Source organism: Triticum urartu, chromosome 7A (assembly GCF_056163025.1).
Source record: "Triticum urartu cultivar PI428250 chromosome 7A, HENAU_Tu73, whole genome shotgun sequence".
NCBI classification, from domain to species: Eukaryota; Viridiplantae; Streptophyta; class Magnoliopsida; order Poales; family Poaceae; genus Triticum; species Triticum urartu.
The window spans coordinates 508,894,098-508,906,182 of record NC_141879.1 but is presented as its reverse complement, the minus strand read 5'-3'; positions in this window follow the sequence as shown (position 1 = coordinate 508,906,182).

Genomic DNA, 12,085 nt, shown 5'->3' with positions numbered 1-12,085 from the left:
AAATTCATGAACATTTCTTGTTATCATGAAGTTTTTCAAAATTTTGAAAAGGCAACGGTGAGTCGCCAAGGGTCAAAATCAACTAGCCACCAAGGTAGTGAACATCGATCGAGCAAGCCTACCCATGGAGCGATCAAGCGAAACGATTGATCGAGCTTAATGATGCGGTATAGGAGGTCTGCATGTTCGAAGGGTTGCCCTCACTTTGTTTTTAGAGTCGGAGGTGCTGAAAAGGGGCCCTTGCGGTGACAATGACACAAGACAGGTGATTGGTTCCGACGCTTGCTCAGCGCAGGCCCAACGCTTTTCTCCTGCGACGCTCGTCGATAGACTTGAGCTGCTTGGTCGTTAGCGCGTGCGGTGAACTGTTTGGAATTGGCCGATGCAAGCCTTGGCGTTTGTTTGCGGAGTAAGCTATCTCGGTGGTAGTCAATGGTGTAGCCGGAGTCACTGGCTCGAGGAGGAATGATGACGATGACATCGGATTGCAACCTCGATAGTGCTTTTCTCCTTGACGGTGTGTGTGCGTTCTTGTGTGGGTTGTCAGTCGCCGGAAGTGTGTTGTTTTTGCGGGCATGTTGTACCGGCTTTTGCTTGGTTTTCCTTTAAGAGCCGACTTCAAAAAAATAAAAAATAAATTTCATGAAAAGAAGGAAAGATACTGAGCGGAAGGGCTTTGAATCCTGATTCCGAATTCCTTCCCACCGTCTCCCGTCCATTCCTCGTTGACCCCTTCCTAGTCAATATGTATGTGAAATCGTCTTACGTTGTATGTACTAAAATTGTTCGGAAGACATGGTCAAAGCCCGAAGAAAGAGCAAGAAAATTTAAAAAGGTTTATCTAGGGCACATCTAGATGTGCTATAGTTATTGCACATCTAAGTGACACAATCAAGTATGAAAAGGAAATGAAAAAACTCAAAAAAAAAATTCACACGAATCTCTGCATAAGATCAATGACATAGAACTTAGATGTGCAATACATATGGCACATCTAGATGTGCTTTAGCAAAACTGAATTTTAAAAAAAAAGCGTTAGCGCATTGATTTGAAATTAAAATTGTGCTAGCTGACAAAGAAAAAAAGAATATAACATAGAAATATTGGTTCTGAGTGGTTGGTAAAAGGACTCTAAATCCTTTATAAAAGCACCGGAGATCCATTGAGTGCCAAGTCCATACCTCGCTGATCCCTTCCTGGTCAAAGCAGCTGTTGTACCCCTATTTTTGCTCTTGTATCCTGCTCGCATGTTAGACGTGCTGGTCGTTCATGGATCGTTCTGTGCAGGGACATCCTCGACCAACGAGGCGGCAGCGACGCTACCGACACCGGCGCAGCAGCCTCTGCCTACGCGGCAAAGTGCACCACCGTTGCACTGGAATTAATTTCGCCCCTGGTCCTGGTGGGGAGTATATACTGTAGTGCTAGAGCGAAATACGTCATCTGCTGATCGAATCTTCTTCTGGCACATCAACCGTTTTATACAGGCATGCCCTGGATATTTGGTAAAATGGATAGAATATGCATACAACATGGGCTGAAGAACATGATTTTAGATCTGGAAACCGGCCAGCCAACCAAGAGAATGCCTCGACAACGATCCACGAAATGATTGGCCCCTAGATGCACATGACTGGCACGAGATGTGCCAGGACTTGGGACTCTGCCCAGTCTGGATTCGCTCTTTTGCCCACATGGTCATGGCCATGCCAACTAACTTATGCCCAACACATGTGGATTTCTCCGATGCAGAAGTATGTAATCGTACATGTACCACCCTGTTGTCATGTGAATTTCTTGTAGTTTAATCCTCCGTAAGTACACAAGTATGTTTTTCCTGGCGCTCTGGTCCCTTCGCAAAAACCTAAAAGGGCTTCAAAAAAAAGTTTTTTCTACCTGTAATCATTTATCGACAATAAAAAACCTCAGCAGCGCTCGCTTAATCAGGTTTTGTTTTTTGCGATGGGCTTAATCAGGAATATTACCGTGGAGCCTGCATGAAACTCAAACCTTGAACCTCACGTTTCAGGCGAGTTTCTCCTCTCTTAATGAATGAAAGCAGCGCTCTCCCTGCATTTCATCAAAAAATCTTCAGCGGCAAAGGAACTACACCCCGTGCCCGGTTCAAAAGAAAAGTCAGTGATCGACACGGGAAGAACTACTTTTGGCACTCCTGGACATACCACGTGAAAATCATTGACGGATATAGACGTAGTACTAGCATACTGTGGGTTAATGTTTCTCCCCTCATGTAAAACCTTGGTCCGCGTAATTCATCCAGAAGTTAGAAAATGTTGTTTCAAAAATAAATAATGCAAATTTACGACGGTAAGATGAAGAAACATCTCCTTTTAATGCAAATTTACACGTGCTACATAGTCACTCATCTTTTCAAAATAAATAAATTGTATAGCAGTCTCTGTTGAGGTAACAATCCTGACAATGAATACTACATATACGAAAGAGAGGCAGAGCCTTGCTACGGCACAGGTGTAACACTCGGCGTTTACAAGTTCAGACCCCTCTCAGAGGAGGTAATTGCCCTACATCTCGTGCTCTAAGACTTGTTTTCTTTTGGGGTGTGTGATTACAGAGAGTGCTTAACCCTTGCTTAGGAGGAGGACGCCTTATATAGAGTGTGTCACTGCTCCCTTCACTCCCACGTCGCCAAGGTGATTAATGTTGATAGCTATGGCAGTTACAAGAGTAAATAGCTACAACTACGGCTGTTACAGGTAACTGTAGCCTTGACTATACTTAAAGCCTTGTTTAAGACTACTCGATCGTTGTAGCTCCCTCGTTGTCCCTTCATCTTCCTTTTTTCGACTGGTGATGGTCGGGCCGACTAGAGGGAAGGCATCCGAGTGCCATCGGTAGGGGTGGAAAGTGGTAGCGGATAATTCGAAATATCCGATATTCGTATTCGAGAAAATGCCTATTCCTATACGAAACATCCGCATCCGAACCAAAATGGAAATGAAAATTATCCGTATCCGAATTTATTAAACAAATAAAAAATAAAATATGGTAGGAGATTTTGACACAAATATGGATATGGAAGTGGATATATCCGTATCTGAATAAGATTATGGGAGGTAATTTTTAAAATTCTAGGCCAAATATTTCAATTATCCAACATAAAAGACAAATAAGCGGTCAAATTTTACTCTTTATATGATTAAACTTATAAATTATTATGCATTACAATAGTATTTATTCATAAACCTATTTATCATTGACTTATTGTATGTCACAAGTTGATTATTTTAGGTCACATAGCTATCGACTAATTTACTTAAGCAATATGTTGATATTATTCGTATCCGTTCCGAATCAAGAAAATATCCGATACGTATCCGTATTCGAATAATATCCGAGCCGCATCCGTATCCGATAACATCCGTATTCGGATTTGTATTCGTTTTGAAAATATGAAAATGAAAGTGGTAAGAGCACTATCCGATCCGCATCCGATCCATTTCCACCCTTAGCCATCGGTGCATCCGAGTGGACTTCCTGTCTTACACATCCGAATGTGTCTACGATCCACGGACCTACCAATGATGGTGTGGGGCCCTAGGTGGGCCCTAGATGACAGGTCCTTGACCCTATCTGTAGTAGGTGACCTCATCATTAGCCCCCGAATCGGTTGAGGTTTCGTTGGGCAAACGGAGTGAGCTTTTCGGTTCAGTCCAAGTGCTTCAGTGGCACTCGGAATATGTTTCCGAATAGTAGTCCATCGCGCCTTGGACGAAAACACGACGGACTCTGGACTAAAGGGTTCCCCAAGTGATTGGGTGTTGTTGATCGCCGAGTAAAACTTGGTGGCATTCATATGTCTCTCAGGAGAGATAGACTTGAGGTCCGAGTGTGGACATGCCATAAAAACCCGAGTGGCAACGCCAACGCGTGGTCGGACTCTCCGGGGAGATGCCACGCCTTATCCCGGGGGAACGCCAACGCAAGCCATCTCCGAGTCCAAGTTTATGAGGCATGCGCCTTGGGTCCTAGTGGAAGGGCCAAGTCAACCCGCGGAGGGGCGTCAAGATCATCTCATAGCAAACCTGAAGGTGACTTCGGTCGGGTGTTTTACGTGTCCGAGTGCACATGGGTCACCGCGGAGGGTGGTCAGTCGAACTGACAAACGTCCTTTAGGAAAGGAACGGTGGGTAATCAATCGGATTGATTCACCGCGGAAATTCCGGGATTCCAAATTGAGTGTGCGCGCGTAGAAGCGGTAACGTCATGGCTTAGTGGGGAAAGTGGGGCATGACGCCTCAATTTTCGACCCGCAAATCCGCTACGTATCGTGGTTTCCTTGTGCACTTTGTCGGTATTATATTGGTGTCGTCGATCCAGGGATCAACGGTTGAGGATCCTGGGAGCGATTTCACCCGCGGTATAAGAGATTTCGGGGCTAGGGTAATTCCCTCAGATCCCCTTTTCCTCTCGTCTCCTCCGCTTCTCTTCTCCACCCGACCGCTTACCCTGTGTGCCAGAGCACTCGAGGCCATGGCGAAGGACTCCACGGCGAAGGTGGAGATGGCAAAAAAGGCCAGGAAGGCCATGTCGTCGAGCTCGGGTCCTCCAGCCGCCAGCGCTTCGGGGGATTTGATCCCCTCGCGGCCTCGGCAAAACGGCTGGAGGACCTCGTGGAGGAGCTCATTCCAGCGGATCGGTGGAGGCATCCGAGGGCGGGCGAGGTCGAGCCAGCCTCACAGGAGGACGAGCGCGTCCTCTTGGTGACCCACATCGAGCGAGGTTTCTCGATGCCTCCTCACCCCTTCTTCGGGGTTTTTTGGATTACTTGGGGCCACAGCTCCCGCATCTCCCTCCAAATGTTTTTGTCTACCTCCCAGCCTTTATCTCTCTTTCCGATAACTTCATTGGTTGCTGATACGTTTCCAACGTATCTATAATTTTTGATTGTTCCATGCTATTATATTATCTGTTTTGGATGTTTTATATGCATTAATATGCTCTTTTATTATTTTTGGGACTAACATATTAACCTAGAGCCCAGTGTCAGTTCCTGTTTTTTCCTTGTTTTAAAGTTTCACAGAAAAGGAATATCAAACGAAGTCCAAATGGAATCAAACTTTCGCGATGATTTTTCTTGGACCAGAAGATATCCAAAGGACTTGGAGTGCACGTCAGGAAAGCCACGAGGCGGCCACAAGGACGGAGGGAGTGCCCAGGGGGGTAGGGCGCGCCCCCCACCCTTGTGGGCCCCTCATGACTCCACCGACCTATTTCTTCCGCCTATATATTCTCAAATATTCCAAAACCTACCAGGAGAGCCACGAAAACACTTTTCCACCCCCGCAACCTTCTGTACCCGTGATATCCCATCTAGGGGCCTTTTCCGGCCTCCTGCCGTAGGGGGATTCGATCACGGAGGGCTTCTACATCAACACCATTGCCTCTCCGATGAAGCGTGAGTAGTTTACCACAGACCTACGGGTCCATAGCTAGTAGCTAGATGACTTCTTCTCTCTCTTTGATTCTCAATCCCATGTTCTCCTCGATGTTCTTGGAGATCTATTCGATGTAATACTCCTTTTGCGGTGTGTTTGCTGACATCCGATGAATTGTGGATTTATGGTCAGCTTATCTATGAATATTATTTGAATCTCCTCTGAATTCTTATATGCATGATTTTATATCTTTGCAAGTCTCTTCGAACTATCGATTTGGTTTGGCCAACTAGATTGGTTTTTCTTGCAATGGGAGAAGTGCTTAGCTTTGGGTTCAATCTTGCGGTGCTCAATCCCAGTGACAGAAGGGGAAACGACACGTATTGTACTATTGCCATCGAGGATAACAAGATGGGGTTTTCATCATATTGCTTGAGTTTATCCCGCTACATCATGTCATCTTACTTAATGTGTTACTCTGTTCTTATGAACTTAATACTCTAGATGCGGGCAGGAGTCGGTCGATGTGTCAAGTAATAGTAGTAGATCCAGGCAGGAGTCGGTCTACTTGATACAGACGTGATGCCTATGTTCATGATCATTGCCTTAGATATCGTCATAACTTTGCACTTTTCTATGAATTGCTTGACAGTAATTTGTTGACCCACCGTAATAATTTCTATCTCGAGAGAAGCCTCTAGGGAAACCTATGGCCCCTGGTTCTATTTTCGATCTACAATTTTAGTTTCCTATTTACTTCCTTTGCAATCTTTTACTTTCCGTTCCATAAACCAAAAATACCAAAAATACTACTTTACCTTTATCCATCTCTATCAGATTTCACTTTGCAAATAACCGTGAAGGGATTGACAACCCCTTTATCACATTGGGTGCAAGTTGGTGTTTGCTTGTGCAGGTACTCAGTGACTTGTGCGTTGTCTTCTGCTGGATTGATACCTTGGTTCTCAAAAATGAGGGAAGTACTTACTCTACTTTGCTGCATCACCCTTTCCTCTTCAAGGGAAAAACCAACGCAAGCTCAAGAAGTAGCAGGAAGAATTTCTGGCGCCGTTGCCGGGGAGATCTACGCCAAGCCAAGACATACCAAGTAACCATCATAAACTCTCGTCTCTCGCATTACATTATTTTACATTCGCCTCTCGTTTTCCTCTCCCCCACTTCTAAAATGATTTTCGAAAAGATTTGCCTTTTCTTCGCCCCTCTTTCGTTCGTCTTCTTCGCTTGCTTTTTTGTGTGCCCGTGTGTTGGATTTCTTGCTTTGTCACAATGGCTCCACCAAAAAGCATTGATCCTCACCTTAGGAGGTTGGACGAAATTGAAAATAATGTTAGAAGTTTCATGTCTTTGCAATTTGAGCATAATAATTTCTTTAGAAATGAGCTCAAGGAGCAGAAAAGTTTTATGGAATACATGAATAAAGAGCTTGATGATATGTCTAAGGAATTTTATGGCCTAAGATCTCAGTTTGCTCATCTTGAAATTTTAGTATGCCAAATTTCTGACAAGCAAGCTACCTTGTAAATAAGATGGCCGCTAAACCAGAATCTTTAAATAATGATGAAGATCTTAAAGAGATTGATGTGAGTCCTATTCAATCTTTGTTTTCCAATATAAATCTTGATAAAGATGGGACCGGAGATGAGTCAACATTAGTTAGAAGGCATCCCAATGATTCGGAGTTTTTAGATCTTGATGCAAAAATTGATAAAAATGGGATTGGAGAGGTCAAAACTTTAAGTAGCAATGAACCCAATCTTTTGGATTTCAAGGAATTTAATTATGATAATTGTTCTTTAATAGATTGTATTTCCTTGTTGCAATCCGTGTTGAATTCTCCTCATGCTTACAATCAAAACAAAGCTTTTACTAAACATATCGTTGATGCTATGATGCAATCCTTTGAAGAAAAGCTTGAATTGGAAGTTTCTATTCCTAGAAAACTTTATGATTAGTGGGAACCTACTATTAAGATTAAGATTAAAGATTATGAATGCCAAGCTTTGTGTGATTTGGGTGCTAGTGTTTCCATGATTTTAAAAACTCTTTGTGATGTGTTAGATTCTCGTGAATTTGATGATTGTTCCTTAAATTTGCATCTTGCGGATTCCATTATTAAGAAACCTATGGGAAGGATTACTGATGTTCTTATTGTTGCAAATAGGAATTATGTGCCTGTAGATTTCATTGTTCTTAATATAGATTGCAATCCTACATGTCATATTATTCTTGGTAGACCTTTCCTTAGAACGATTGGTGCAATTATTGATATGAAAGAAGGAAACATTAGATTTCAATTTCCGTTAAAGAAATGCATGGAACACTTTCCAAGAAAGAAAAATAAATTTCATTATTAATCTATTATGAGAGCCACTTATGGATTGCATGCCAAAGATGATAATATCTAGATCTAGGGCGTTAAACAATAGCGCTTGTTGGGAGGCAACCCAATTTTATTTTTTGGTTCTGTTTTGCATTAAATATTTTATCTAGCCTCATGTTCGATGTGGTTTTGTGTTTTAATTAGTGTATGTGCCAAATAAGACCTTTGGGATAGCTTACGGTGATAGTTGATTTGATCTTACTGAAAAACAGAAACTTTTGTGCTCAGGAAATTAATTTTCGTTTTTAGCAGAAGCCTGATAAAATACTAATTATTTTTGCAGAAGATTAATAAACAAATTTCTTAGGTCATCGTAATTGTTTAGAATTTTTGGAGTTACAGAAGTATTCGAAATACCCAGATTACTAAAGACTGTTCGATTATGTTTTCTATGTGTTGTTTGCTTATTTTGATGAATCTATGGTTAGTATCGAGGGGTATCAACCATGGAAAAGTTAGAATACAGTAGATATTAAACCAATATAAATAAAGAATGAGTTCACAACAGTACCAAAAGTGGTGATTTATTTTCTTATACTAACGGAGCTTATGAGATTTTCTGTTAGTTTTGTGTTGTGAAGTTTTCAAGTTTTGGGTAAGGATTTGATGGACCACGGAATAAAGAGTGGCAAGAGCCTAAGCTTGGGATGCCCAAGTGAAAGTGAAACTATCCCTGGGTGGTTTTGGTAATTACTAAAAAATATAGCTCATTGAACTAATACTATTTCAAGATGATCATTTCAGAAAGTTCAATGATTGGCATGGCATGGATTAGGAATGTGGACCCCTCAAAATGCTAAGGGCACACATTGTCTCAAGCTCAAGACTCTACATTTTCATTTTAGTGATCCAAGATCACATTGAGTCCATAGGAAAAGCCAATACTATTAAAAGGGGATGAGGTGTTGCTTAATGACTTACTTGCTCAAAATGCTTAGTGATATACTCCAAAAATCCTCAACCACTTTCTCATATCCACATATGTCCCAAACCAAAAGTCAAACTCGGCCCCACCGAAATGTTCTATCCGGCGCCACCGAGTTCACTTGACATAGCCACTGCCAGAAACCCTAGTCATTTCGGTCTCACCGATAGGGATCTCGGTCTCACCGAGATGGGATTGCAAACTCTCTGTTTCCCTTCGTAATGTTTCGGTCAAACCAAGATGAGAGATCGGTCCCACCGAGTTCGCAATGCAAACTCTTTGTTTCCCTTTCGTAACGTTTCGGTCTCACCGAAATGAGCGAATCGGTCTCACCAAGTTTGCCTGACCAACTCTCGGGTTAGCTTATTACCAAAGTCAGTCCTACTGAGTTTGTGTAATCGGTCTCACCGAGATTACGTTATGCCCTAACCCTAATGGAATCAGTCCAACCGAGTTGACATGTTGGTCCCACCGAAAAGCCTAACATTCACATTTTGAACTGAATCGGTCTGACCGAGTTTTCTGATTCGGTCCCACCGAGTTTGGTAAATTGTGTGTAATGGTTAATTTTTGTGTGGAGGCTATATATACCCCTCCACCCTTCCTTCATTATGAAGGAGAGCCATCAGAACGTGCCTACACTTCCAACATTCATTTTCTGAGAGAGAACCACCTACTCATGTGTTGAGACCAAGATATTCCATTCCAACCATATGAATCTTGATCTCTAGCCTTCCCAAGTTGCTTTCCACTCAAATCATCTTTTCACCAAATCCAAATCTGTGAGAGAGGTTGAGTGTTGGGGAGACTATCATTTGAAGCACAAGAGCAAGGAGTTCATCATCAACACACCATCTATTACCTTTCGGAGAGTGTTGTACCTAGATTGGTTAGGTGTCACTTGGGAGCCTCTGACAAGATTGTGGAGTTGAACCAAGGAGTTTGTACGGGCAAGGAGATCGCCTACTTCATGAAGATCTACCCTAGTGAGGCAAGTCCTTCGTGGGCGATGGCCATGGTGGGATAGACAAGGTTGCTTCTTCGTGGACCCTTCGTGGGTGGAGCCCTCCGTGGACTCGCGCAACTGTTACCCTTCGTGGGTTGAAGTCTTCATCAACGTGGATGTACGATAGCACCACCTATTAGAACCACGCCAAAAATCTCCGTGTCTACATTGCGTTTGCTCCCTACAAACTCCTCTCTTTACCTTCATATGCAAATGTTTTACATTCCGCTGCTATACTCTTAGACTTGCATGTGTAGGTTGATTACTTGACTTGTGCTAAGTTGCTTGAATCTGCCAAGACTTAAAATTGGGAAAAGGCTAGATTTTTTATTTGGTCAAGTAGTCTAATCACCCCTTTCTAGACATACTTTCGATCCTACAAGTGGTATCAGAGCTTTGGTCTCCATTTGCCTTGATTTCCATAGCTTTTGGTGATCGTACCCTTGGTTTCACAACCTAGGAGAGTATGGCGTCTAGCGAGGGAAATTACCACCGTAGAGGTCCTTACTTTCATGGTACTAATTTTGCTAGTTGGGAGCATAAGATGAAAATGCATATTCTTGGACATAACCCCGCCGTTTGGGCTATTGTGTGTATTGGCTTGCAAGGTGAATTCTTTGATGGGAGAGAACCGAACCGTGAAGCTAGTGCGTAAGAGTTGAAGATGCTGCAATACAACGCTCAAGCTTGTGATATCCTTTTCAACGGATTGTGTCCCGAAGAATTCAACAAAATCAACCATCTTGAGAATGCAAAGGAAATTTGGGATACTTTGATTGATATGCATGAGGGTACCGACTCCATCAAGGAATCCAAATTGGATGTGCTTCAAAGTCAACTTGACAAGTTCAAAATGAAGGATGATGAAGGTGTCGCCGAAATGTACTCTAGGCTTGCTCTCATCACAAATGAGATTGTCGGCTTAGGAAGTGAAGAGATGACCGATATATTCATCATCAAGAAGATCCTAAGAGCCTTGGATGGAAAATATGATACCGTGTGCACATTGATCCAAATGATGCCCAACTACAAAGATCTCAAGCCAACAGAAGTCACTGGAAGAATTGTTGCTCATGAGATGTCACTCAAGGATAAGGAAGAGCTTCACAACAAGTCAAGTGGTGCTTACAAAGCCTCATGTGATTCTCCTACATCATCAAGTGAGAAACAAGCCTTCAATGAAGAATTGAGCCTAATGGTGAAGAACTTCAACAAGTTCTACAAGAGTAGAAGTAAGGAAAGAAGTTCCAAGTCAAGGTCCTACAATGACAAAAGATCTTCGAGTCATGAACGAAATTGCTACAATTGTGGAAGACCCGGACACTACTCCAATGAGTGTACGTCCCCGTACAAAAGAAGAGAAGATTCACCCAAAAGGAGAAATAGAAGAGAAGAATCACCACCAAGAGAGAGAAGGAGTAGAGATGATCGTTATGAACAAAGAACATCACGGAGAAGCAAGGATTCAGAAAGGAAGGACAATTCATCAAGGAGCTACACAAAATGAAGACATCAAGCTCATGTTGGTGAATGGTTATCCGACTCCGACTCCGACAATCACTTCGAGAGAAGTTATCACTCCGACTCCGAATATATTCAAGATGAAGGTGTTGTTGGTCTAGCACTTGTGTCAACCAACTCCTACGACATATTTGACTCACCAAATGAAGGAATTAGAAGATGCTTCATGGCTAAAGGCCCAAAGGTATCACACCCCAAGTATGTTGATTTCAATAGTGATGAAGATGATTTGCTAGGTGATGATGATTTACTTGTTGACAACTCTAGTGATGAAAACTATGATGAACTTGCTATTAATCATGATAATCGAGATAAAACAAATGATGATGATAAGAAGGAGATTGAGCGTCTAACTAAAGAACTAAACACTCTTAAGTTAGCTCATGAAACTACCTTGGAAAATCACCGAGAGCTTTTAAAGACTCATGAGAAGTTACGCTTTGAAAAGATCAACCTTGAGAAAGAGCATGGGTTCTTAAAAGCAATCAATGATGATCTTCGCAAGAAAAGTTCTTCTTACATTACCAAGCGTTTACTCTTGTCTACTTACATGCCACAAGTTAAATCTAGCAACAAGAGTAAGAAAGATTCTTCTTCTAGTAGTAACAACAATCATGTTAAATCCAATGTTGTTGCTTCTAGTAGTTCTCTTGATTCCACTAATGATTCTCTTAGCCAAGTTACACTTGAGCAAGAAAATAGCTTATTGAAGGGAATTATAGAGAAAGGTTTTTACAAGAGCCTTGCCGGGAGTAAGCAATTTGAGGAAATTGTACGCAAGCAAGGAAGGCACCGGAAGAATCAAGGTATTGGTT